This window comes from Physeter macrocephalus, chromosome 11, assembly GCF_002837175.3.
Source record: "Physeter macrocephalus isolate SW-GA chromosome 11, ASM283717v5, whole genome shotgun sequence".
Lineage (NCBI taxonomy): Eukaryota > Metazoa > Chordata > Mammalia > Artiodactyla > Physeteridae > Physeter > Physeter macrocephalus.
The window spans coordinates 111,530,075-111,557,425 of NC_041224.1; positions in this window are offsets into that span (position 1 = coordinate 111,530,075).

Genomic DNA, 27,351 nt, shown 5'->3' on the forward strand with positions numbered 1-27,351 from the left:
GGTATCAGAGTGATTCTGACCTCATAGAATGCATTACGAAGTATTCCTTCTTTTGTAATCTTTTGATATATATTGAGAATGATAGGTATTAACTCTTCTCTAAATGTTCAGTAGAATTCACTTGTGAAACATTTTGGTCCTGGGCTTTAGTTTTCTGGGAGTTTTTAAATTACTGACTCAATTTCAGCACTGATATTTGGTCTGTTCATATTTTCTATTTCTTATTGGTTCAGTCTTGGGACACTACATTTTTAGGGATTTGTCAGTTTCTTCTAGTTTGTCCATTTTAGTGGTGTAAAATTGTTTGTATGAATCTCTTTTGACCCTTTGTGTTTCTGTGGTGTAAGCTGTAACTTCTTTTACATTTCTGATTTTATTGATTTGGGCCCTTTCTCTTTTTACTTGATGAATCAGGCTAAAGTTTTATCAAATTTAATCTTTTTAAAGAATCAGCTCTTACTTTCATCTTTTCTACTGTTTTCTTCATCTCTGTTTAACTTATTTCTGCTCTGATATTTATGATTTCTTTCCTTCTACTAACTTTGGGGTTTTTTTGTTCTTCTTTCTCTAGTTCCTTTAAGTAAGGTTACATTGTTTATTTGAGATTTTTTGTTTGTTTGTTTCCTGAGGTAGGTTTGTATTGCTATAAACTTTCCTCTTAGAACCGTTTTTGCTGTGTTTCATAAATTTTGGATTGCTGTTTTGTCATTTTTGTTTGTCTCCATGTATTTCTTGATTTCTTCCGTTTTTTCCAGTGGTTGTTTAGTAATATATAGGTTGTTTTGTTGTATATTGTTTAGTTTCCATGCATCTGTGTTTTTTTTCAGTTTTTTCCTTGCAGTTGAATTCTAGCATAATAGTTTTGTGGTCAGAAAAGATGCTTGATATTTCAATTTTCTTAAATTTACTGAGACTTGTTTTGTGGCTTAGCATGTGAGGTCCTGGAGAGTGTTGCATGTACACTTGAAAAGAATGTGTATTCTGCTGCTTTTGGATGAAATGTCCTATATATACCTATTTAATCTGTCTGCTATAATGTGTCATTTAAGACCAGTGTTTCCATATTGATTTTCTGATTGGATGATCTGTCCTTTGATGTGTGATGTTAAAGTCCCCTATTATTATTATGCCACTGTCAGTTTTTCTCTTTATGTCTGTTAGTATTTGCTTTATGTATTTAGGTACTTCTGTGTTGGGTCCACATATTTACAATTGTTATATCTTCTTATTGGATTGATCCCTTGATCATTATGTGATATCTTTTGTCTCTTGTCACATTCTCTGTTTTAAAGTCTATTTTGTCTGATAAGTATTGCTACCGCAGGTTTCTTTTGAGTTCCATTTGTGTGGAATAACTTTTTCCATCCCCTTACTTTCAGTCTGTATGTGTCTGTAGATCTAAAGCGAGTCTCTTGTAAGCAGTCTATATGTGCATCTTGTATTTGTATCCATTCAGCCACTCTGTCTTTTGATTGAAGCATTTAATTCTTTTACATTTAAAGTAATTATGGGTAGGTATATACTTATTGCCATTTTGTTAATTGTTTTAGGGTTGCTTTTATATTTGTTTTTTGTTCCTTTCTTCTTTTGCTCTCTTTGCTTGTGATTTGATGACTATATTTAGTGTTATCTTTAGATTCCTTTCTCTTGTGTGTTTGTGTATATCTATTATAGATTTTTGGTTTTTGGTGCGTGAGGTTTATATATAGCAATATATACATGTTATACATTGCTATATATAAACTTCATACATATGTATTATACACATATATATCTATATACATATATATAGTATGTATATATGATTAATTTAAGTAGTTGATCCCTTAATTTCAAAGGCATTTTAACAAAACTGCATTTTTTCTCCCCACCACTATGTTTACTGTTTTTGACATCATGTTTTATATCTTTGTTTTATGTATCCCTTAACTATTTATTGTAGATATAGATTTTTTTTTACTAATTTTGTCTTTTAACCTTCTTAGTTGATTTACTACCTTTACTATATATTTGCTGTTACCAATGTCCTTTTTCCTTTTGTAATTTTCATAATTCCAGTTGTGGCCATTTCTTTTTTATTTTGAGAAGTCCCTTTAACATTTCTTATAAAGCTGGTTTGGTGGTGCTGAACTCATAGCTTTTGCTTGCCTGTAAAACTTTTGATCTCTCTATCAAATCTGAATGAAAATCTTGATGAGAAGAGTATTCTTGGTTGTAAGTTTTTCCTCTTCATCACTTTAAATATATGATGCCATTTCCTTCTGTTGTACATAGTTTCTGCTGAAAACGCAGCTTATAGCCTTAAGGGAGTTTCCTTGTATGTAACTTATTGCTTTTCCCTTGCTTCTTTTTAATTTTCTCTCTTTATTTTTAATTTTGCCATCTTGATTACAATGTGTCTTGTGGTCCTCTTTGGATCAATTCTATTTGGGACTCTCCATGCTTCCTGGACCTGGATATCTGTTTCCTTTCTCAGGTTAGGGATATTTTCAGCTATTATGCCTTCAAATATGTTCTTGGTCCCTTTCTTTCTCTCTTCTCCTTCTGGGACTCCTATAATGCAAATGTTAGTGTGTTTGATCTTATCCCAGAGGTCTCTTAAACTGTCCTGATTTCTTTTTTTTTCTTTTTTCTCTTCAGTTTCAGTGATTTCCACTACTCTGTCTTCCAGCTCACTGATCCATTCCTCTATCATCTAATCTACTACTGATTCCCTATAGTGAATTTTTATATCATTATTGTATTATTCACCTCTGTTTGGTTGTTCTTTATATTTTCCAGCTCTTTGCTAAAAACTTCTAACTTCTCACTCTGTTCATCCAATCTTTGAGCATACTTACAATCATTTGAATATATTTACATTCATTACCTTGAACTCTCTATCAAGTAGATTGCTTATCTCCACTTATTTTCTTTTTCTGGTGTTTTATCTTGTTCCTTTGTTTGGAACATATTCCTCTATCACTTCATTTAGCCTAATTTTATGTGTTTTACTTCTATGTATTTGGTAACTCGGTTATGTTTCCCGACCTTGGAGAAACAGCCTTTTGTAGGAAATGTCCTATGTGTCCCAGCAGTGCATTCCCCACCCCACCGGTCACCACAGCTATATGCTCTAGGAGTCCTTCTGTTGTGACAGGCTGACTACTGTGGGTGGACTAGTAGGGGTGGCTGGCTCCCAGTCTGGTTGATTGCCAGACCCAGCACAGTGCAGTGGCTGCAGATTGCTTTTGGGTGGCTCCAGGTCATGGGGTGGCTGTCTGTGGCTCTCTGGGGAGTTTTGGGGCTAGTGCTGGTCCACTGGTTGGCAGAACCAGGTTCTGTGGTGTGTGGTTGTGGGGCTGGTGTTCCTGGATTTAGTGTTGGCCCTTTGGTTGATGGGGCCAGTTCCTGACATGAATGGTTGTGGGTTCTGTGGTGTCCCAAAGCTGGTATTGGCTTACTGGTGATAGGGACTAGATCCCAGGGTAGGTCACTGAGGGGTCCAAGGTATCTTGGAGCTGGTGTTGGCCTGCAGATGGGCAGAGCTGGTTCCTGACATGGCTGACTGTGGGTTTCAGGGTGTCCTGAAGCTGATATCAGTGCTTTGGTGGGTAGGGATGGATCCAGGGGCAGCTGGCTGAGGGGCCCAAGATGTCCCAGATCTGGTGTTGGTCTGCTGGTGGGCAGGGCTGTGGTCCTGGGGCTGGTGCCAGTCTGCTTGTGGCTCAGAGCTGGGTCCTGACATGGCAGACTGCAGGGCTTAGGTGTTCCTGGGACTGGTTTCCACCCACAGGTTTGTGGGGTCAGAACTCAGGTGATCCCAGGACTAGTGTCTGCCTGCTTGCCAACACCAGTGTTCTCATGGTAGCATGAACTCCCCAAAATGGATTCCACCAGTGTCGATATCCCCAGGGTGAGCTCCATTTGCCTCCTGTCTCTCTGGGAAGCTCTCCAATTGTAGCAGGTAGGTCTGACCCAGGTTCCTTTCAAATTACTGGTTCTTCCCTTAGTCCTGGAGCATGTGAGATTTTGTGTATGCCCTTTAAGACTGGAGTCTTAATTTCCCACAGCCCTCTGGCTCTCTGGGAAGTAATCCATACTGGCCTTCAAAGCCAGCTCTTCTGGGGGCTCATCTTCCCAGTTCAGGATCCCTGGGCTGAGGATCCTGATATGAGGTTTGGATCACTTCTTGGGGAGAACATCTGCAATTGTAATTATTCTCCCAATTTTGGGACACCCACATAGGGGTATGGGTCTTGACTATAATGCATCTCTGCCCCTCCTACCCACCTTGTGGTTCCTTCTTTACACCTTGTAGATCTTTTCTGATAGTCTTCCAGTCTTTCTCATCAATAGTTACTCTGTATATAATTGTAATTTTGGCGTGCCCATGGAAGGAGGCAAGTTCAGTGTCTACTCCACTATCGTGGCCACTCCCTCCCATAACAGATTTATTGTGCCCCAGGAACATAGCAAAGTACCTTAATGAAGATTGTTGTTCAAGTCATAGCTGAAAGAATTATCTGTTTTGAATTATATTAACATATATACACAGTTATCCACAATAGATTATTACATATAAGATTTATTCATCCTTCATATATGTAAAATATGAAATCAACTATACAATGTTGGTGTCAACCTCATACAAAATTTTAGGATCTCATTAAGAGCATCTTAATGATCAACTAATAATCAACTCTATTTTGTGGCTTAACAGAGGGAGAAATTTGATATATAACAGTTCTCATCACTTTAACTAGTGAGCAATGCACATTCATTTAATGTGTCACAGAAGTGATAATATTCATTACTTGTAAAATTCTGAACTGGCAAAAGATGCCACCAATTTCTGCCTGAATGGTCACATATGACCCTTCTGAGCATGAGTGGATCATACTTTCTGTGATTCATTAAATATACAGCTATCACACTTATCCATTTCAGAGTCATTTATACATTTACTAATAACCCATTGAAAATATACTACTACTAATCATTGGAAGGATCATGGAAATCATACATTCCAACTTTCTATCCATTGCAGGAATACCTAATACAATATGTTGACTTTGGTTTTTGTTTGAATCCAAATAGGAATGGTGAATTTAGTTAACTTTCAGACAGTTCTTTATGATTTTTGGGTAAATGTATATATTCAACTCCTCATTATAGTAAGCCTAAAACATCCTTTTTATAATATCTAGTTTTTTAAACTCTGTTACCCGTGTAGAATAGATCTTTTCCCTCTTGTATATGCTAGAACTTTGCATTTGAAAATGACTCTTAAAAGCTCATAAGGCTTTTGTGCTTGTTTTCATGATAGATATCCTCTGTTCCTTCAGCTATTATTTACGTTACACAGTTAACCAGACCACCATCCCTTATGTTTCTGTTGCACTTTTGTGAAGTCTTAAAATACAACAACCAAAACATATCACATGCCTCACAAATACTCCAAGTGTATTGAACGGCAAATGTCTCCTTTTTCTAACCTATATGCTGGGAAAACTGGACAGCTACATGTAAAAGAATGAAATTAGAACACTCCCTAACACCATACACAAAAATAAACTCAAAATGTATTAAAGACCTAAATGTAAGGCCAGACACTATAAAACTCTTAGAGGAAAACATAGGCAGAACACTCTAGGGCATAAATCACAACAGGATCTTTTTTGACCTACCTCCTAGAGAAATGGAAATAAAAACAAAAATAAACAAATGGAATCTAACCCATATTAAAAGCACTACAAAATGATAATGATTTTGTTAAATTGTCTAATTATATGGCTGATTCATATTGAGTCAAAGGAAAGTAAAACAATTTTTTTCACATGAATTTCTAAAAGATATCTTCCTCATCCCCTATTTGTACAATTTGTATTTTTAATGTATGCTTGCTTTACATTTGTCACTCTTAAAACTTATCTCCTAATGGTCCATAATTACAACCTACTTGATTACAGTATTTTAGCATCTCATTGATTTTGCCAATTCCAAGTGGTGATAAGCATGGAGAAACTTAGAGTGGTGTCATCAAAAGCTTGAGCCTGAATGTGAAAGTTGTTGGCTCTTCCCTTAACTAGCTGAGTGACTTGAGGAAAATTATTTAATCTGGATATCTCTAGTTTCCATGTTTATAAAATGAAGATGTTGATAGTTATACTTCCTATTGCTGTTAGGAGCATTAAATAAGATAATACAAAGTATCTGATATGCAGTAAGTTTATTGTAAGTGCTATTAATAAAACTATAGATTTTATTGTGGAAGACTGAATCTAGTGTTGTGTATTAAAATTTCAAGATCATTTTATCACCAGTGTTCTATTTTCTAGTTTACCAAGAAGTTTCTATTAAAAATTCAGATTGGCAGTTTTTCTTGCTGTTCACTATGTCTTAAGAAATTAAATTCTCATCAAGGACAAGTTAAAAAATATATATACTTTGTTTTGCTTTTTCCAAAATAATAATTCTTATAATATTTAGAAGTTTAGCATTAATATAGTGTCTATATACTATTTGTTGAAATTTTGTTATATTGATTAGGGAGTAATCATCCATACCTATCATCAAAAAACATTATTCCTTTTTTTTCTTTTATTCTAACCTAAGTATTTCCACGAAATATTAGATCCAACTATGCAAACACAGCATTGATATTTTTGTGATATATAGACTCCACTCTCAGCCTTTCTGATTAATGTGTTTAATTGGAACATGATATCCCTCACATCATGCAATATGACCTATGGTTCTGTCTCACTAAGTCATAGTGGTAAGTAGAGAATTACATTTGCTTGTTTAAGAAAAAAAATTCTTGATTTATTGCAATGTTGCTGCACAGTGTTTTGTAAAGACGTGAGTATATAAGTACTTTTCCAGATCTTCTCTCCTATGATATATTCCTTTCAATCGTTGAGCCTCTCATCTATTGTTTTTCTTTAAATACTGTATTTCCATTCAGAGTGTCCAACTTGTACTGTTGGATATAGGAGATTTTCTCTCAGCTTCACAAATTTAAATTTGACAGAAACATTTTAACATCAAAATTGGGTGAGAAGCAACCATTTAATGAGTAGTAAATCGGTATATATTGACATGAAGGCACATCTACTATATGTGGTTACATAAGAAAAAACAGATCATTAACAGTATGCTTTAGTTTTTAGAATAGACCAGAAAAAAAAAGGGGGGGGGGGAAAAACGATCTCAAAAAAGATAGGTGGAGGCAGTGGAGAAATGAAATTATTTTAAGGAAATGTGTGGACTAGAAATGGCACTGGAAAGCTCGAGTAGCTCAGCAGTTGTGTGGCCCAGTCTCCCTAATGTCTCTGCTTTAGCTTGTCTCCCTGCTACACTCTCCTCTCTTCACCAATTGGCTCTCTCTACTTACTATACATTCTGCTCCTTTGTATTTGGCTTCACATAGCTTTAAATAGCTGAATCCAGTCCTTTCTCCGACACCCTTTCTACATCAAAATCTTTCTGCTTCTAGTCACTCTGTTACTGACAAGTTCTTAATATTCAAATCCAAAATCTAAAGAAAGAATCTGGTTGACCCACCTCATCTTTGCATATTTTACACAGGGAGGTCACAAGGCAACATACAGATTGACTCTCCTTAGTTCACGCACCCAACTCTTAGTCAGCTCAGCTATGGCCTAGGGGAGACTCAGTTACATGGTGAAGAATATGTTTGTTTAGGCATCACAGAAGCAGGCAGGTGATGATTCTCTTTGAAGATGGCATGATTGTCAGATAGACATTGATTGACTTTTAGGTATTCTCCTTTGTCCATATACATTCATTATCCATCCCACCAAGATAAACCCTTATATATTCCTGCTCAACATATCTACCTATCACTCTCTTCTCCAGAGAGAGAGATAGTCCAAGGCTAATGCTGTGACAATATCAGAGGCAGAGTTACAGACTAGGTGAATATTGCTGTCAGTCTTTGGGTCCACACTCTCCAGAGTCTGCCCATCTCTCTTCGTTTTATATCACAACCCTCTTGTACATTTTCCACACCTGGTCTAAAGGTGATATTTAAATTGAAAATTTAACCACTACTAATATACCTTTTATACTGAAAGCATAATGCCATTTAAAAAGTATATAAAGAAAGCCACCTGAATTTCTGTCTCAGAGGACAATTTGCCTTGCAGTGTGATACCCCATTTCATATTATTAATGTCAACCCTGTTGAATGTTGAGACAGTGTATAAAACTGGTGAATCTCATGGGTGTCAGATCATTGTCTCACTTCGGTGACAGTGGAGTCTGCCTCTTGGTCCACAGCATGAATTCTCCCACATTCCACCTTCTTAGGGGATCGATTTCCCCCAAGGGGGCTCTACAACCAGCACTGACATTTGACTGTTGATAACATCTGTCGTAACTTGGTCAAAAAATTGCTGAACATCTAAGATTTGATAAAGATTGGGGTGAATATCTGAGTCAGTCTTTTGGTGTATTAAACTATGTGTCACATAACTGTGTTCATTGACCAGTGATGCATAACTGCTAGAGAGGGGCCTGGTGTATTATATCTGCAGTTCCATGTTGCTTAGGGACAACCCAGTCCTCAAAACTCCATCTTTCTAATAGTGATGAATAATCCAAAGTTCTTAACAAGGGTAGGACTTGGAGAAACAGCATCAGAAAGCCTTTTTTAATATTGACTATTTCTCCTAGGCATTCATTACATTCAAGTCATAACCAAGAAATTTGGAGATACATTTATCAGGGATGGGTTGGTTGCGGTGTTGGAGGGTAAAACGGGTTTTTTATTCATTGTGCTCCTCCTCCCTAGTGCCACAGGTAAGTTAAGATAGAATGGTTTCAAAAAGGCTGGAGTTTGCAGTGGCCTAACCCCACCTATGAACCTCTTTGCTAAGAGTCTAGCCTTCAACATACCAGGAATTTAATTTTATCCATTGCAGCAGAAGTCAAAATATGTTTGGATTCAGTAATGTGCATCATTTGGTTTTGGCCTGAGTTTTAAATGATTTCAGAATTTGCCTACAAGCAGGAAATGTTTCCAGAAACAGAGTCAGAAGCTATCTCTGCCTTTTCTTACCTGCTTCCAGCAGGTAACATGGACGGCAGTTAATCCATTTCTCACCAGAGCATGCCTTATTCTCTTGGAACTTCCCTAAAACATTAGCTACAAGATCCTTCAGAACCTTACACACAATGGGCACGAGATCCTTTACACTATAGTTGGACAGTTTAGTTACCAGTTACTGCACCACCTAGATCAGCACAGAATTGAGAGGAGTATCTCCCGATTGTCCACTATACCACCTTATGTAGTTAACAAATTTTAGTAAGTTTCATTTTCCTGTTTTAGTTAGACTCATTTAGTTATAGAGATAGAAGCCTACCCAAGTTACTTCCAAATATTAAAGAAGTCTATTACAACAGCAGGTTTGAATGTCAGTCCCTAAGCTTAGGGTCTAAAAGAACTATAACTGTCTTTATTTTCTAAAAGCAACTTAAATTTTCATTCTCTTCTGGCCTTCACTTGGGGGAAAATATAACTTATTTTGAATATGTAATGTTTATAACATCAGTTCCACTACCTCAAGTTTATGTAACATCAAGAGTGCTCTGTAATATCAAGTGGTTGGAGAAAGGGAAATAATCGGGCCCTCAGTCATCAGTCATCTAGTTAGTAGTGCGACATACACTGACTGATGCTTAGATCCCTTCAGATCTTGCCTTTCTGCTGATTGCCAACCACTCTTGTAGCAGAAGGCTTTTTTGTATCTGTGGACTTGTCTGTCAAGACATACCACATAGTCATATCCTTCCTGGTGCCTGTTCTATACATTCCCTGGTGGCACTGCCTTTTTTCAATACACATACTCTTCTACTCTTAGGCTCCATAGCACTCTTTTTGGGGCTGAATTATGTCTCTCCTCAAATTCATATGTTGAAGGTCTAACCTCCAGTACCTCAGAGTGTGACTGTATTTGGAGACAGGGCCTCTAAAGAAGTAACTAAAGTAACATGAGGCCATATGGATGCACCCTGATCTAATATGACTGGTGTCCTTATAAGAGGAGATTAAGGACATAGGCACAGAGGGAAGACAATGTGAAGACAGAGAGGGAAGACAGCCATTGACAAGCCAAGGAGAAAATTTATCTTCTCTCTCTCTCTCTCCCTCTCTTTCTTACCTATATTACCTGAAGTAATGGGACACAGAGATTTATTTTACACTTTTTGGTAAATACATATAATTTCTCTTTTGTGGCCAAGATACTTCACTCATGCCCATATATTCCTTTCCCCTTAATTCCTCCAACAAATTCTCAAAGTTCTCCATATATAGTTTTGGGAACTAAAAGCAAAATCAAAACCACATATATCTCTAAGCTGTATCTTCCTTCTCCCCTACTGAGATCCATACCTCTCTTGAAGTAACGTGCACAGAGCTATATATTTGCTTGAATAGAGGTAAGGGAAAGGGAAACATAGAGAGAGAGAGAAAAAAATAAATACCAACATCTCAAAATATTCTTTATCTACAACTGGAAGGACACATATAGACTAAAGCTGCAAATTCAAAAATACAGAAATATTTACAGAAAGTAAAGCAACTCCTCATATGTCTTTATAATTACCTATTTTGATCTTTCTTTCTCTGCCTTTATGGTCCATTTTCTTCTCTTTACCAATTGGTGCCATTTTTTAAAAATAATTTTACTCTCACATAATTTGTCCTATATTGGCTACCACCTAGTTTCCATATGTATCTTTTTTCTATTTAATAGTCTTTGCTGTTCTATTCTCAATTCCAATAGCCCCAGAATTTAGATTAGTTGCCCTTGGGCAATTAACCAATTACAGGAAGATAAGACCTTAGTGATAGAGAACACAGCACACCCTTCTATTATACTACAGTGGCCTGGCAAAGCTGGTCGCAAGGAGATGAGGGCCTGGAAGGATGCAGCATGACATGAAGAATGAAAGGGGTAAAATTAAGAAGTGACCAGAGGTGGTGAGAAGTTTCATGGTTGGCCAAAAGTGAAATAGATAAGAGGCTGCCATAAATGTTGACTTTGGGAGACGAAACTGTTTGTATACAATATCTAGGAAACTTTTTCTGGGGCACTCAGCATACAACTTAGTTGGACCCTTAAAGAAAACCTGTTAATATCTACATTAATCTTCAAGGTACATTTCAGTCTGATTATGTGTACCCTTTGGATATATCTCTAAGTTAGCAAAAGGACCCTTTAATTTATTAGAGTTATGTTTGTGGGGCTAATGTCTAAATTTAGCACCTTATAAGTAGTGCTCAGACACCTTGTAGGTTAAATGTTTAACCTTAAAGAGTGTCTCTGACTGTGACTTCCTAATTAAAAGGCTCAAGGTGAAAAGAAGTGTGAGTTGAATAGATATACACTATTGAAGTTCTTAGAAATACAACTGAAAAGTCAGAGAAACTTCACAGAGTTGGTGATGATGGAGTCAGAATCATTTCAGAAATAAATATATTTTGGTAATACTATGGTCTAGAATAGGATGTTTCAGATCAAAGATCAGGTTAAGGTGATGTTATAAAAATCTATTAAATTTAATAAGAATAAAAATGTCACTTATGAAATTATTAAATGGAAGTGGTTTTTTACCCACACCTCAAATGACAGATTTTATCAGTGCTGCTTTTTATGATAAGTCTTTGTCACAGTCTCATAATAGGTTGAGACTGCATAATGATTCCCTACCCAATACTGAGCACTCCTGAGTATCTAGCAGCTACTGTAGAACCTGTGATAAATGAAGCTATAGGAATATGGTACAAAATAAGTTTCTCTGAGAAACTTGAGAAATTAATGGCAAGTACCATGCCATGGAACTCAGTATAGGATTTTGATTTATCTCCAGGACTTAACTAAAAATTGTACTGTGATACACTAACACATAGTGAGGGTCTTTGTCAAGATTCCACAAATTTAGATGCCTATAGGAGCCAGGCAATAATGTAAATAAGTGAAAAGATTAAGTCTAATATGATAGAGTGGAGGAGATAATAGTGAATTTATTATTTCTTGCCATAGCTAAAGGGGAAGTTACTGTGAAACAGATTTTGTCACTATGAAGGAATACATGTCTGTATTCCATTTGACATCCTTCCTTATAAAACCAGAAATCAATAATCCAGATTTTGTAAGAAACATTTGAATCTTTACAAGTTAGCAACTAAACAGATATATTAAATAGTAGGTTTGCCAAAAACACATTTGTTGATCAAATCTTGTCTGCAAATTGTCCCTCAGCTTGTCATTTTAGGGCTGTAGCTTTGGCTACCTACCATTATTCATTGACCCAAACCCATATAAAATTCTGTTTCTTTGGGGCACAGCCTCTCTACATCAGTTCAAGTCCATGAAGAGTGGACAGTGGCTGGAATTCATGGGTCAAATTCATGAACTGGCGTCATTCACAGGGAGAAAAAAACTTCAGGTTTTGTAGTCATTTTGAAAAAAAATATTACTCTTTAACCAAGAGGTTACTTGAAAGAACATGGTATCTTAGAGGTACCTGAATAAAGTTCATGTGGGAATAATTTATAATGAGATCAAAATTTTATACACTAAAACTGAGGCTTTGAAAACACACGTTGTATTATTTTTACAACTGCCTCAATGTTTATTCATACAATTATCTTCTTACTAAATACTGAAGTAGGAGTTACATGGGTCTTAAATTTGCCATAAAGATATCCCAGCCTCCTTCTTTCAAGCTATCTTTTTCAAGTTAACCAAGTTTATTATGGTTAAATATGCAGTTTTTTTCAGTTCCTCTCTTTCCGGTCTATCCTTCTCCTACCCAAGTTGGTATGAAAATGTAGGTGAAAGCTTATGCATCAACCTTGATGTAGAGAGAACTCAGATCCAGGTGTGTTCTCTTGAACCTCTTTCGTCACAGTTTGAGAGATGTCATCCTGCTTTTATCTAAAACATTTTCTGTGTTCTCACAGAGTATTTGGCTGCTGAAACATGTAAGTTGCATTCCGTTGGTTCTGGCTGCTGGTGACCATACCTGGTGTGGTACCTGACACTGGTAATTGGCTTTATTACTGAAACCCTGGGTAATCTTTGGGAAATTCACTGGGACTGCCTTCTCTAGCTTCCTAATATTAGGGCTCTTATCAAGTTATAACTATTTATTTTCTCTGTTCCTAATAATTGGAGCATCCCACAATTTCAGTTTAGATTCTCTTCGTTGGGTGGCCTCATGAAATTGGAGACAGAGGAGGGGATAGCTCACTTACGTCGTCTGAATCCCCTTGCACAACCTTTACTAGGTCCATGTGGAACCTAGGGGGCTCTATGGAGCTAATCCAGCCATGAGAAGTTTAGGGGTTATTATAATTCCCTCTGGCATCTAACTTTGCCAACGTTTCATTTCCAACCTTGTATCTGAGGTGGTGTCCTGTTAGACATTTTGCTCATTAAAGAAACTTAAAATAGTCATCTGGGTTCAGAAAAATGAAAAACCAGCCCTATTCCTCTTAAATTCTGTGCACGTGTCTGGTTCTTTCTGGTTATGTGTCTGTAACCTTCTTGCCACTGCTCACTGCCTTCATTCTTTACTCAACACCTATTGTGGGAAGTCAGAAAATATGTGTGTGTTCTGTCCTGTAACTGATCTCCTCCTCTTTCCAAGAAGATTTCTCATTCCCTCCTTCTACTGGATGGACAAGCTTCTTGCCTCACATTCTATAACCTCTCTTCCTATATGTCCTACAATTAACAGTAAATGACCTGACAGAATATACATCAGACCTGGTAGAATAGGCTTTATTTGGGTTAACTCACAGAGTGATCATAGCAGGTGTCCAGTGCCATTCATTCTAGGTACAACACAGATGCATAGTATACTGACATCAGACTCCGGAAAAGAAACCCAGGCCTCTGGCTTTTTGACTTGAAGAGGCTAGGACACAAGAATAGTTAGAGATAGGAGAGTTTTGCTTTAGCTGCCTTTCAGTGCACTGCTTGTATGTTGGCTGAAGAAAGAGAGATGGGAGTATTATTAGTCTTACTCCTGACGTGGTCAGGGGCCTGGGATCCAAGTTCTGAGGCATAACCACATTCTATTAAGTTTTACAGAAGGCCAATTTTTTTCCTGGGAGGCTAGATGGCAGGAAACAAGTCTTGAATGAGTTAACCCTTACCTCTTACTTTAGATTAAAGCTTTAGATTAAAGAGTACAAAGGAAATTATCGGCATTTAGAAAAGCCATTCTTGCCACAAACTTTGTCTTTGAAGACAATTTTCTCACTACAGGTTTAAAAGAGTAAGTATAGGAGACTCAGAGATCTGTTGCTACTTCTAGTACCAACCAATTCCATGGGCCATGGGCTCTAGATTCATATATACAACTGGTTTATCGCTATGTATAGTGGATATGTAATAGGCATCTCAAGTTTGGCCTGTGTACAACAGAACTCTTGATTTCTAGTCACCACCCATGCCAACCCTGATTTATCCCAGGACCTTTTATATCCTAGTTAGTGACTGGCACCACCATTCACCTGTTGAATTAGGTAAAAAAATTTAAGATTCAATCTCAGTTCATCTAATAATCTTATTATACCTCACAACTGATCAATCATCAGGTCCAGCTAAATCTACCTTTTTTTCTTCCAGTTTTATTGAGGTATAATTTACATGCAGCACTGTATAAATTTAAGGTGAACAGCATAATGATTTTACTTATATACATCATGAAATGATTATCACAATAAGTTTAGAGAACTTCCATCATCTCATATAGATACAAAATTAAATAAATTGAAAAACATTTTGCCTTGTGATGAGAACTTTTAGGATTTACTCTCTTAACTTTCATATATAGCATACAGAACTGTTAATTATACTTATGTTGTACATCACATACCAGTATTTATTTATCTTATAACTGGAGGTTCATACCTTTTGACTATCTTCATCCTATTCTTCCTTCCCCCAGCCCTCACCTTTGGTAACCACAAATATGATCTCTTTATATTTTCATTTATTTCATTAAAGTATAATTGACCTACATTACTATGTTAGTTCCTGGAACACAACACAGTGATTTGCTATTTCTATACATTTCAAAATGATCACCATGATAAGTCTAGTTATAATCTGTCACCATACAAAGATGTTATATAATTATTGATTATCGTTCCCACTCTGTACATTTCATACCTGTAGCACATGTATTTTATAACTGGAAGTTTGTACCTCTTAATCTACCTGAAAATTTCTCTCCTTCCTCCAACTCTGCCCCTTTGGCAACCACCTGTTAGTTCTCTGTATCTGTGACTCTGTTTCTATATTATTATGTTTGTTTGTTTTCTAGATTCTACATATAAGAGAAATCATCCAATATTTGTCTTTCTCTGTATGACTTATTTTACTTAGCATAATACCTTTGAGGTCCATCCATGTTGTCACAAATGGCAGATTTCCTTCTTTTTTATGGCTGAATAATATGCCATTGTCTCTGTGTGTGTGTGGGTGTGTGTGCGCATGCGCGCATCTGTGTATCAGAGATTTTTTTTTTAATTTTTATTTTATATTGGAGTATAGTTGATTTACAATGTGTGTTAGTTTCAGGTGTACAGCAGAGTGATTCAGTCATACATATACATATATCCGTTCTTTTTCAGATTCTTTTCCCATATAGGTTATTACAGAGTATTGATTTCCCTGTGCTATACAGTAGGTCCTTATTGATTACCTATTTTATATATAGTAGCGTGTATATGTTAATCCCAACCTCCTAATTTATCCCTCCCCCTCACCTTTCCTCTTTGGTAATCATAAGTTTGTTTTCTAAATCTATGAGTCTGTTGCTGTTTTATAAATACGTTCATTTGTATCATTTTTTTAGGTTTCACATATAAGTAATATCATATGCTATTTGTCTTTCTCTGTCTGACTTACTTCACTTAGTATGATAATCTCCAGGTCCATCCATGTCGATGCAAATTGGATTATTTTATTCTTTTTTATGGCTGAGTAATATTCCATTGTATATATGTACCACATCTTCTTTATCCATTCCTGTGTCGATGGATGTTTAGGTTGCTTCCATGCCTTGGCTATTGTGAATAGTGCTACTGAATCTATTGAGATAATCATATAGTTTTGATTCTTCAATTTGTTGATGTGGTGTAACACACTGACTGATTTGCAAATTTTGAAAAATCCTTGCATCCCTGGGATAAAACCAACTTGATTGTGGTATATGACCCGACCCTTTTAATGTATTGTTGGATTCGGATTGCTAGTATTTTGTTGAGGATTTTTACGTATATGTTCATCAGTGATATTGGCCTGTAATTTTCTTTTTTGTGTGTGTGTTTGTCTGTTGTTGGTATCAGGGTGATGGTGACCTCATATAGTGAGTTTAGGAGTATTCCTTCCTCTGCAATTTTTTGGAATAGTTTCAGAAGGATAGGTGTTACCTCTTCTCTAAATGTTTGATAGAATTCGCCTGTGAAGCCATCTGGTCCTGGACTTTTGTTTGTTGGGAGTTTTATAATCACAGTTTCAATTTCAGTACTTGTGATTAGTCTGGTCATATTTTCTATTTCTTCTTGGTTCAGTCTTGGGAGATTATACCTTTCTAAGAATTTCCCCATTTCTTCCAGGTTGTCCATTTTACTGGCATATGGTTGCTTGTAGTAGTGTCTTATGATCCTTTCTATTTCTGTGGTGTCCATTGTAACTTCTCCTTTTTCATTTGTAATTTTATTGATTTGAGCCCTCTCCCATTTTTCTGGTTGAGTCTGGCTAAAGTTTTATCAATTTTGTTTATCTTCTCAAAGAACCAGCTTTTAGTTTCATTGATCTTTTCTGTTGTTTTCTTTGTATCTATTTCATTTATTTCTGCTCTGATCTTTATGATTTCTTTCCTTCTACTAACTTTGGGTTTTGTTTGTTCTTCTTTCTCTAGTTGCTTTAGGTGTAAGGTTAGGTTGTTTATTTGTGATTTTTCTTGTTTACTGAGGTAATATTTTATTGCTATAAACTTCATTCTTAGAACTGCTTTTGCTGCATCCCATAGGTTTTGGGTCATCGTGCTTTCATTTTCATTTGTCTCTAGGTATATTTTGATTTCCTCTTTGATTTATTCAGTGATCCATTTGTTGTTTAGTAGCATATTGTTTAGCCTCTTAACATGTTTTTATTTTTGCAGCTTTTTTCCTGTAGTTGATTTCTAATCTAATAGTGTGTGGTCATAATAAATGCTTGACACAATTTCAATTTTCTTAAATTTATCGAGGCTTGCTTTATGGCCTGGCATGTGATCTATCCTGGAGAATATTCCATGTGCACTTGAGAAGAATGTGTACTTTGCTGCTTTCGAATGGAAAGCTCTAAATATTACCTTCTGGTCTAAATGTGTCATTTAAGGCCTGTGTTTCCTTAATAATTTTTTTGTCTGGATGATTTGTCCATTGATTTAAGTGGGGTGTTAAAGTCCCCCACTATTATTGTGTTACTGTCAACTTCTCTTTTTATGTCTGTTAACATTTGTCTCATATATTGAGGTGCTCCTATGTTGGGTGCACATATATTTACAGTTGTTATATATTCTTCTTGGATTGATTCCTTTATCATTACGTGGTGTCCTTCATTTTCTCTTGTAACAGGTTTTATTTTAAAGTCTATTTTGTCTGATATGAGTATTGCTACTCCAGCTTTCTTTTGATTTCTATTTGCATGGAATATCTTTTTCCATCCCCTCACTTTCAGTCTGTATGTGTCCCTAGATCTGAAGTAGGTCTCTTGTAGACAGCGTATATATGGGTCCTATTTTTTATCCATTCAGTCAGTCTGTGTCTTTTGTTTGGAGCATTTAGTCCATTTACATTTAAGGTAATTATTGTTATATATATTCTTATTGCCATTTTATTGTTTTGGATTTGTTTTTTTAGAACTTTTTCTTCCCTTACTCTTTTGTTCTCTTCTCTTGTGATTTGATGATTATCCTTAGTGTTGCATTTGGATTCCTTTTTCTTTTTTTGTGTGTATATCTATTATAGATTTTTGGTTTGTGGTTATCATGAAGTTTTGGTATAGCAGTCTATATATACATGATTGTTTTAAGTTGCTGATCTCTTAATTCCAAATGTATTTTAAATATCCTCCATTTGTACTCTCCTCCTGTCATGATTACTGGTTTTGATACCATATTTGTGTGGATGATTTCCTACCTTTGCTCTATGTTTGCCTTTAGCAGTGAGGATTCCCATTTTGTAATTTTCTAGTTTCTAGTTGTGGCCTCTTCTTTTCTGCCTAGAGAAGTTCCTTTAGCATTTGCTGTAAAGTCGGCTTGGTGGTGCTGAATTTCTTTAGTTTTTGCTTGTCTGTAAAGCTTTTGATTTCTCCATTAAATCTGAATGAGAGCCCTACTGGGTAGAGTATTATTGGTTGCAGTTTTTTCCCTTTCGTCACTTTAAATTTATCATGCCACTCCCTTCTGGCCTGCAGAGTTTCTGCTGAAAAATCAGCTGATAGCCTTATGGTGATGTTATTTGTTGCTCTTCCCTGTTGCTTTTAATATTTTCTCTTTATCTTTAATTTTTGTCAATTTGATTAATATATGTCTCTGCATGTTCCTCCTTGGGTTAATCCTGTATAGGGCTCATGTTACCTAGACTTGGGTGACTGTTCCTTTCCCATGTTAGGGAATTTTTCAGCTATTATCTTTTCAAATATTTTCTCAGGCCCTCTCTCCCTCTCGCCTTCTGGGACTCCTATAATGCAAATGTTGGTGCATTTCATGTTGTCCCAGAAGTCTCTTAAACTGTCCTCATTTCTTTTCATTCTTTATTCTTTGTTCCATGGCAGTGATTTCTACCACTTTGTCTTCCAACTCACTGATCCATTCTTCTGCCTCATTTATTCTGCTATTGATTCTTTCTAGTGTATTTTTCATTTCAGTTATTGTATTTTTCAACTCTGGTTATTCTTTATATTTTCTAACTCATTATTCAAAACTTCTTGTAACTTCTCACTCTCTGCATCCATTCTTTTCTCAAATTCTGAGATAATCTTTACGTTCATTACTCTGAACTCTTTCTCAGGTAGATTGCCCATCTCCACTTTATTTAGTTCTTCTGGGGTTTTATCTTGTTCCTTTGTCTGGAACATATTCCTTTGCCATCACATTTGTTTAAATTTCTCTTTGTATTTTTATGTATGTGGTAGGTTCATTAAGTTTCTCAACCTTGGAGAAGTGGCCCTTTGAAAGAACTCAGTGGCTGCACCATATGCCTCAACTTAAAGGAAACACAAATTTATTATGTAAAGGTGATAAATTTTATGCTAACATATTTGCACTCTCGGTTTTTGACTCCATTCTCCAACTCCAAGAATTTCAAGAAGGAAATTTAAATGACACAGTAAGTGTCTTTAAAAAGCACATTATGAAGAATATAAAGAGATAATCTACTTTAAATAGACAAGTCTGGGAAGCCTAAATTGATAGCGGCACAGAGGTCATGGGAATCAAGTCTCAGAGGCTACATCCAGCCAGGAGGAGGATTGTGTGGCACATGAAGGCAAATGTGGAATTTAGGAATGGAACTATAGATCAATATGGCAGCCCCATGGATGAGAGTACAGAAGAGATTTCCAGTAGTTTTCCTGACTGGGAAATATCAGAAATAGAAAACAACTTATCAGTGATTTGTAGGAAGCTCTCTGTGTTTATCTCTAAACCCCCTTGCCCCCCAGCAGGACTTTTTAAGAATGAAATCAGTAAAGAACTACATAATTCTTCAAAGTTCACGGTTCATGAAATCAAACTTTATTTTTTCATTAAATATGGATCTGTCCATTAACTAGGTCATATGGAATCCCAGGATTGATAGGTTCATTTCATCTGTAGTTGTGTGTGTGTGTGTGTGTGTCTGTGTGTGTGCGCACACAGACACACATAAAAAAGAACAAGTCTGGACGGATGTGATTATTCATGGAAATGAGATTCCAGGTGATTTTATATCTTTTTTACTTCTCTGGTTTTTAGCTAATTGTCTTGTAATGATAATGCATACCTTATGTAATAAATAGAAAAAAGTACTTTTGAAAATGTCTTGATTACATCTGCAGTGATTCTGCCAACACATTCCTAATAGTTCTCCTTTTCATTATTTTATTATAGTAAAACATACAAAACATAAAATTTGCTACTTTTACCATTTTAAGTGTACATTTCAGTGGTATTAATTAGATTTGTGCTGTTTTGCAACCATCACCAATATCCACCTTCAAAACTTTTCATTCACCCCAAACAGAAACTGTGTACCCATTCAGTAAATTCTCCCCAATCCCTCCTCTCCCCAGCTGCTGTTACTCTCTAATCTACTCTCTGTCTCTATGATTATTTTATTCTTGATATTTAAGTGGCAACATACAACATTTATTCTTTTTTGTCTGGATCATTTCACTTACTTAGCATAAGGTTTTCAAGGTTTATTCATGTTGTTTGTATCAGAACTTAATTTTTTTTAATGGCTGAATAATATGTCGTGGTATTTATGTACCACATTTTATTTATCCGTTCATCTGTTGGTGGACACTTATGTTGCTTCCATCTTTTGCCTATTGTGAAAAATGCTACAATGAGCACTGGCATGTAAGTATCTCTTTGAGTCCATTTTCAATCCATTTGGGTAAATACCTAGGAGTAGAATTCTGGGTCATATGTTAATTCTATACTTAGCTTTTTGAGGAACCACCAAATTGTTTCCCACAGTGGCTACACCATTTTATATTCCCACCAGCAATGCACATGCATTCTAGTTTCTCCACTTCCTCATCAACACTTGTTATTTTCTGTTTTTTATATTATAGCCATCCTAGTATGTGTGAAGAGGTATCTCATTGTGGGTTTGATTTGCATTTCTCTAATGACTCAGGATATTGAGCATCTTTCATGATTATTGAGTATTAGTATATTTTCTTAGGGGAAATGTCTACTGAAGTCCTTTGTCCACTTTTAACTAGGTTGGTTATCTTTGTTGTTGAATTATAATTCTTTACATATTCTGTATATATTTATCAGATATATGATTTGCAAGTATTTTCTCCCATTTGATAGGTTTCACTTTCTATATAGTGTCTTTGGATGCACAAAAGATTTCAATTTTGATGTTCAATTTATCTATTTTTTCTTTTTTTGCTGGTGCTTTTGGTATCATATCTAATAATCTATTGCCAAATTGTAGATTTACCTACATGTAGTTTTTTTCAGAGCATTATTATTTTAGCTCTTATATTTAGGTTGTTTATCCATTTTGAATTAATTTTTGTATATGTGAAAGGTTGGGTTCCAACTTGATTCTTTTGCACGTGGAAATTCAGTTGTCCCAGAACCATGTGTTGAAGAAATATCCTTTTTCCACTGAATGGATTAGGTACCATTGTCAAAAATATGTGACCATAAAGGTATGGATTTCCAGACTCTCAATTCTATTCTGTTGGTCTATGTGTCTGTCGTTATGCCAGTACCACACTATCTTATTACTGTGGCTTTGTAGTTTTGATATCAGGAAGTGTTGAGTCCTCCAACCTTGTTCTCCTTTGTCAATACTGTTTTGTCTATGTGGGACCATTTTGGATTCCATACGAATTTGAAGATTGGCTTTTCCATTTCTGTGAAAAAGGCTGCTTAAAGTTTGATAGAAATTGCATAGAAACTGAAGATTGCTTTAAGTAGTATTGATATCTTAATATCAAGTCTTCCTACTCATAAACATGGATACTGTTCAATTTGTTTAGGCCTTCTTTAATTTCTTTTAGCAAGGTTTTTCCATTTTTGGTGTATAATCTTTCACCTCCTTGGTTAAGTTTATTGCTAGGTATTTTATTCTCTGCATGCTACTGTAAATGGAATTGCTTTCATAATTTCCTTTCTGGATTGTTCATACAGTTGTATAAAAACACAACTGAAGTTTCTGTGTTGATTTTGTATCCTGCAGTTTTGCTGAATTTTTTATTAGCTCTAGTAGCTTCTTGTGAATTCTTCAGAGTTTTCTAAATATGGAATCATGTCATCAGTGAATGGAGATAATTTTATTGTTTCCTTTCCAAAATGGATGCTTTTTTAAAAAAAATTTTTATTGGAGTATAGTTGCTTTACAATGCTGTGTTAGTTTCTACTGTACAGAAACGTGAATCAGCTATACGTATACATATATCCCCTCTTTTTTTAGATTTCCTTCCCATTTAGATAACCACAGAACACTGAGTAGAGTTTGCTATGCTATACAGTAGGTTCTCATTAGTTACCAATTTTATACATAGTATCAATAGTGTCTATATGTCAATCCCAGTCTTCTGCTTTTTACTTCTTTTTCTTGTCTAAATGCTCTGACTAGAACTCCCAGTACAGTGTTGAACAGCAATGGTGAAAGTAGGCATCCTTGTCTTATTCCTGATCTTTGGGGAAAGGATTTAGTCTTTACCATTGAATATGATAGTAGCTTCAGGTTTTTCAAACATGCCCGTCATCATCTTGAGGAAAGTCCCTTTAATTCCTAGATATTCCTATTCTTATGAAGCTCTATTTCTTAAAATATATAATAATCTCTATTTCTTAGAATATAATATATAATTATTATTTATGTAATTGTGTATATAATATAATCTCTATTTCTTATATAATATATAATAACCTTCTTACATATTTCTTGGAATAGTTCTCTATTTCTTGATGTAAACCAAGATTTCAGTCACTTAAACCTTGATGCATGAACCATGTTATTTGTCATCACTCGTATAACCTATGATTTAGTTTCTCATTTCTTTAAAAGTTTTTTTTTTTTAAAAATGTTTTATTTTATATTGGAGTATAGTTGATTAACAATGTTGTGATAGTTTCAGGTGTACAGCAAAGTGATTCAGTTATACATATACATATATCCATTCTTTTTAAAATTATTTTCCCATTTAGGTTGTTACATAATATTGAGCAGAGTTCCCTGTGCTATACAGTAGGTCCTTGTTAGTTATCCATTTTAAATATAGCAGTGTGTACATGCCAAAAAAAGTCTTAAGGAAGAGGTTAAATATGTGTATGCACAGATTCTTCAATTGCCTACTCAGATCTAAAAGATACCAAAGAAACAGTCCAGATTATTTGGATTTCTCCTTTGATCCTCCGTAAAAGCAGAATCAGGTTAGAGCTTTTGGATTTCATGTCTTAGAAGACTGTTTATTACAACTACAATATCGTCAGCTGTGTATATTTTAGACCACCCCTCACTTTCTCTCTTCTGTGTCTCTCAAGATTTCTTTTGTATACTCCAATAAAGATGTTAAAAAAAATTTCTTTTGAATTCTCCATATCTTTATCTAATCAGACTGCATTCTGAACTACCTCTCCCCAGATGAGATCTGCTTGTCACATCAGTATGAAATTGGTTCTTCCTTAATGTGTATTTTAACACTGTGCATCTTATTTTTACTTCTAGCATGGTGTTAGTCATGTTTTACTTGTTGTGTTTATTTGTCTCTACCACTGCATGACCTCCAAGGGTGGTATGGTGGACAAATTTTTATTTTTTATCCATAATCCATGTGCTTGCATTTAGCCTGGAAATGTACCTGTCCCCTTAATTCAGCCATTTGGTACCCATGGAATTGATTTTTAATCCCCATCAGTGTAATTCAACCCTGTGATCAACATAAGTTATTGAAGGATTGGCATATGCTCCAACCCTCAGCCAGTGGTGTACCACATTACCTAACCACTTTGATTGTTCAAGGTAACAGTCAGCAAACGTTTTCTGAAAAGGGCCATATAATAAACACTTTTGGATTTGCAGACCACAAAATTCTCTGTTGCATATCCTTCTTGATTTTTATTTACAACCATTTAAAAATGTAAAAGTCATTCTTATTTTCCCCATAGAAAAACAGATCACTGGCTGGATTTTATCCAAGGATTGCAGTTTAGTGATCCCTGTAAAGAAATATGACCTAAGGCATTGTAGGCAGACACGGGACTTTTACTAGCACTGATGACTTAAAAAACCTTTTATTCTGCCAGGAAAAGGAAATATTTACCCCTGAAAGCTACTGGAAGCTGTCTTGAAATTATGAAAGAAGTCAAACTATGAATGTATCTAATACTAAGATTTCAAAGAAGCAAGAGAGATAAAGTTCGTCCATGATGTATGGACATGTTGGAGGAACTCTCCCCATTAGTTATTTCTACAGACAGACTTTATAACAAGTGAGCCAATAATTTCCCCTTATTATTTAAAAAAAAAAATCACACTTTGCTGAGTTTTATTTTCAATCAAAATTATTTTAACTGATAAAGTATTAATCTTTATGATCCTAGCACCTAGGACAGGAAGCATTCAATAAATTTGCTATATATTTATGGAAAAAGCTACACACTTACTCATTAGTTTCCTTGGCAATGGATGTTGTAAATCCCTTCATATATGTGTTTTGGGTTGTGGTCACAGATTTTGCTCAGTGAGCTTTGAAACTGTTGCTTAAGCAATGGTACATGCTCTGCCAGGAGAGTTGAAGGTACAGGTTAATGAAGTAAGAAACTAGGTTCAAATCATAATGGGAAAAAATTCAAATGTCAAGTCCACAGAGACTGAGGCATGATTAAAATCAGGATCAGATTATTCTTTGTTAGAATCAGGAATTTGGGAATGAGACAGTCATAAAATGAGGGCAATACAGCAATGAATATTTTTTGCAGTCTGAGACATTTCCAAGGCTCTTTCATATAGGCCCACAGAGGTTGTATTCTAAATTTTTTGAAGATTTTATTGGATAATATTTTAAACTCTGTGTTTCTATTACTCTTGCTCCTTGCATTTATTTTTCAAATAATATTATGTCAAATCACTTCAGCTTTTCTATGTATTGATTTTGGCTACAAATTCAGCACAAAAATACTCTTTATTGCAGATTTCATTTTGTTAAAAGATGGCTGTTCTAATTATATGGTTTTCTAAATCTATAGGTCAGAGACCCAGGTAAATGTGTAATAGCTCAGGTAGCTGGAGAAAAAGAGAATAAACAATGGACTGTCTTCCTACCCTTCAGTCCCCACAGACTGTTTTCCTAATCCAGACCAAAACACAAAGATTCATTGCATATGGGGTGACAAAACTCCCCATTGTAACCCCAAAAGTGGAGAACAAACTTCCTCTGATGTTAGAAGTATTAATGGAAATAGCAAAAGACGAAAGAACAAGAGAATAGAAATGAAACATATACACTCTGTGCACATTTGAAATGGAGAAGAATTCTTCCTTCTGAAGGGAGAATTAGAACACAACTCGCTTCAAGGAGCATTTCACAACCAAGAGTAGCTCACACTATTTATTTCTGAGAACTTTATGTTTAATAAAATATGATATTTAAAGAATATTTAAAGAAACTTTTAAAATAACTTTTTCCATAATGGAAGATTTTCAAAGGTCGATTAACAAAAAAAATCAAGAAAGATAGCTCCTGTCACAATTATCATGTTTAAAAACTGGACCAGTTCTCTATTCTGTATAAGCAAATAAAAATTTAGATTTGTACTATAAGATCATTACTTCAAATTCAGTTGAAAATAAGTATAGATTATTAAGTTGGAATTTTTCCTTTCCTTTCCTCTCTATTTTCTTCACAATTGCCTATTTTTGAACCTGTATTATCTAGATAATTTTCTCAAATTGTTGCTATGTGACTTATCTATACATGGTAGCAGTCTATTTCAAATACAAAAGTGTGGCAGGTATTTTGAAGTGCACTGACAAGTTGTTTTTTTTTTAAACATAAATGAATAATCCTATGGGTACTGGAAGGATTAATTTCCTGAGACTGTCTTTACAACAAAGACAGATTCACATTAGCAAGCACAGTATTCTATACACAGTAGGTGATCAATTAACAACTATAGAACGGTTTTCAATTTTGGTTAAAATTGAGAAGATTATGTAACTGAAAGTGTGAATTTTGAAAGGCTTTCTAAAATATTTTCAGTAAAATCCTTATCAATATGTAACACTCTTGCATTAACATATGCATCACATCATAAAATTGTAATTTATTTTGCTGAAACAATCGGCATTCATATAAATTATGGTGAAAAAGAGAAATATGATTTATGGAGAAAAAGAGATAACCTCATATAGGTCTGTAAGGTCACCTATGAATTTGTTATTAGCAGAAAGATTATCAGAGCTTTGGATTTTTCTCATCGACTTTGACCAACATGCCTGTGGAATAGAGCATTTTGATACTACATTTATTGTTAAGGGACATTGGGAATGGATTTCATTTTACTGTGCCAGTTATCAGCACTGCCTTGTCATTTTCATCTGCTACACATTTTGTTTGCCGGTCTTCAAAATTTCACTTTAGTATTATCTCCCTGGCCTGTTGACATAGGCCACTGGTCTAGCAGAAAGCATACTATCAATCTAAGCACAGTAACAAAGAACAGATTACAAAAGGGAAAGATAGTTGTCATAGCCACTTTCCTGAATTTCATTCCCAAAGGCTCTGGACTCAAAAGATTCCCTTGGCCCATCAGCCAAACCCATGTGGTAGAGTAATACCATATCAGTGTCAATCTAATCTATAGATGAAAATATTTCCTCTTTGGAGACAATATATTCTGACTTTATTTCTAATCTCTTTCTCCTGCTTGTCCCTTATCAATGGAGGAAGAGGTTGTCAAACTCATTAATTCTCTTCCATTTGAACTGAGAAATGTTATCAGTGAGAATGCCTGTGAAATTTTAAATGTTGATTTGTTCCTTTTTGGAGATAGACCGCAAGATGTCATTGAAGGTTTTAAATACTTTCATATAAATTCTCTCTTCATAGACTTGTGCAAGAATTTCATTGACTACTAAAATCAGAATTTAATCATGAATGGATGGAATCGTCTAAATGTGATAAACTTACTCTAAAAGTTTATCCTCAATTATTTCAAATATAATTTTGTTTCATATTCTAATTAGCATAATATAAAAGAATCCTTCATGCTAGTCCTATCTGAAAAAAATGCTATAACAGGACATTTTATTTCTCTTTGCTTCTGGTTTTTGTTTTTCTTTTCCCCCACTTATAATGTTGGTGAGCTTATACCTGCTTTCCTCTAGTGAAAAAATTAAAGATGTCTTCCTTAATAGTCATCTGAAATCTACTTGTTCCTCTAATCTGCTAATTTTGAGTGGATAGAAAAGAAAAACTGCCTGGTAATTGTACATACACTTGCTTTCACCTTGCTCCCTTTGCTTGATTCCAGATTCACATACAGTAGTTTATCTGCTTTTGGATCCTAAGTTAGTGGGAAATTTTCAGG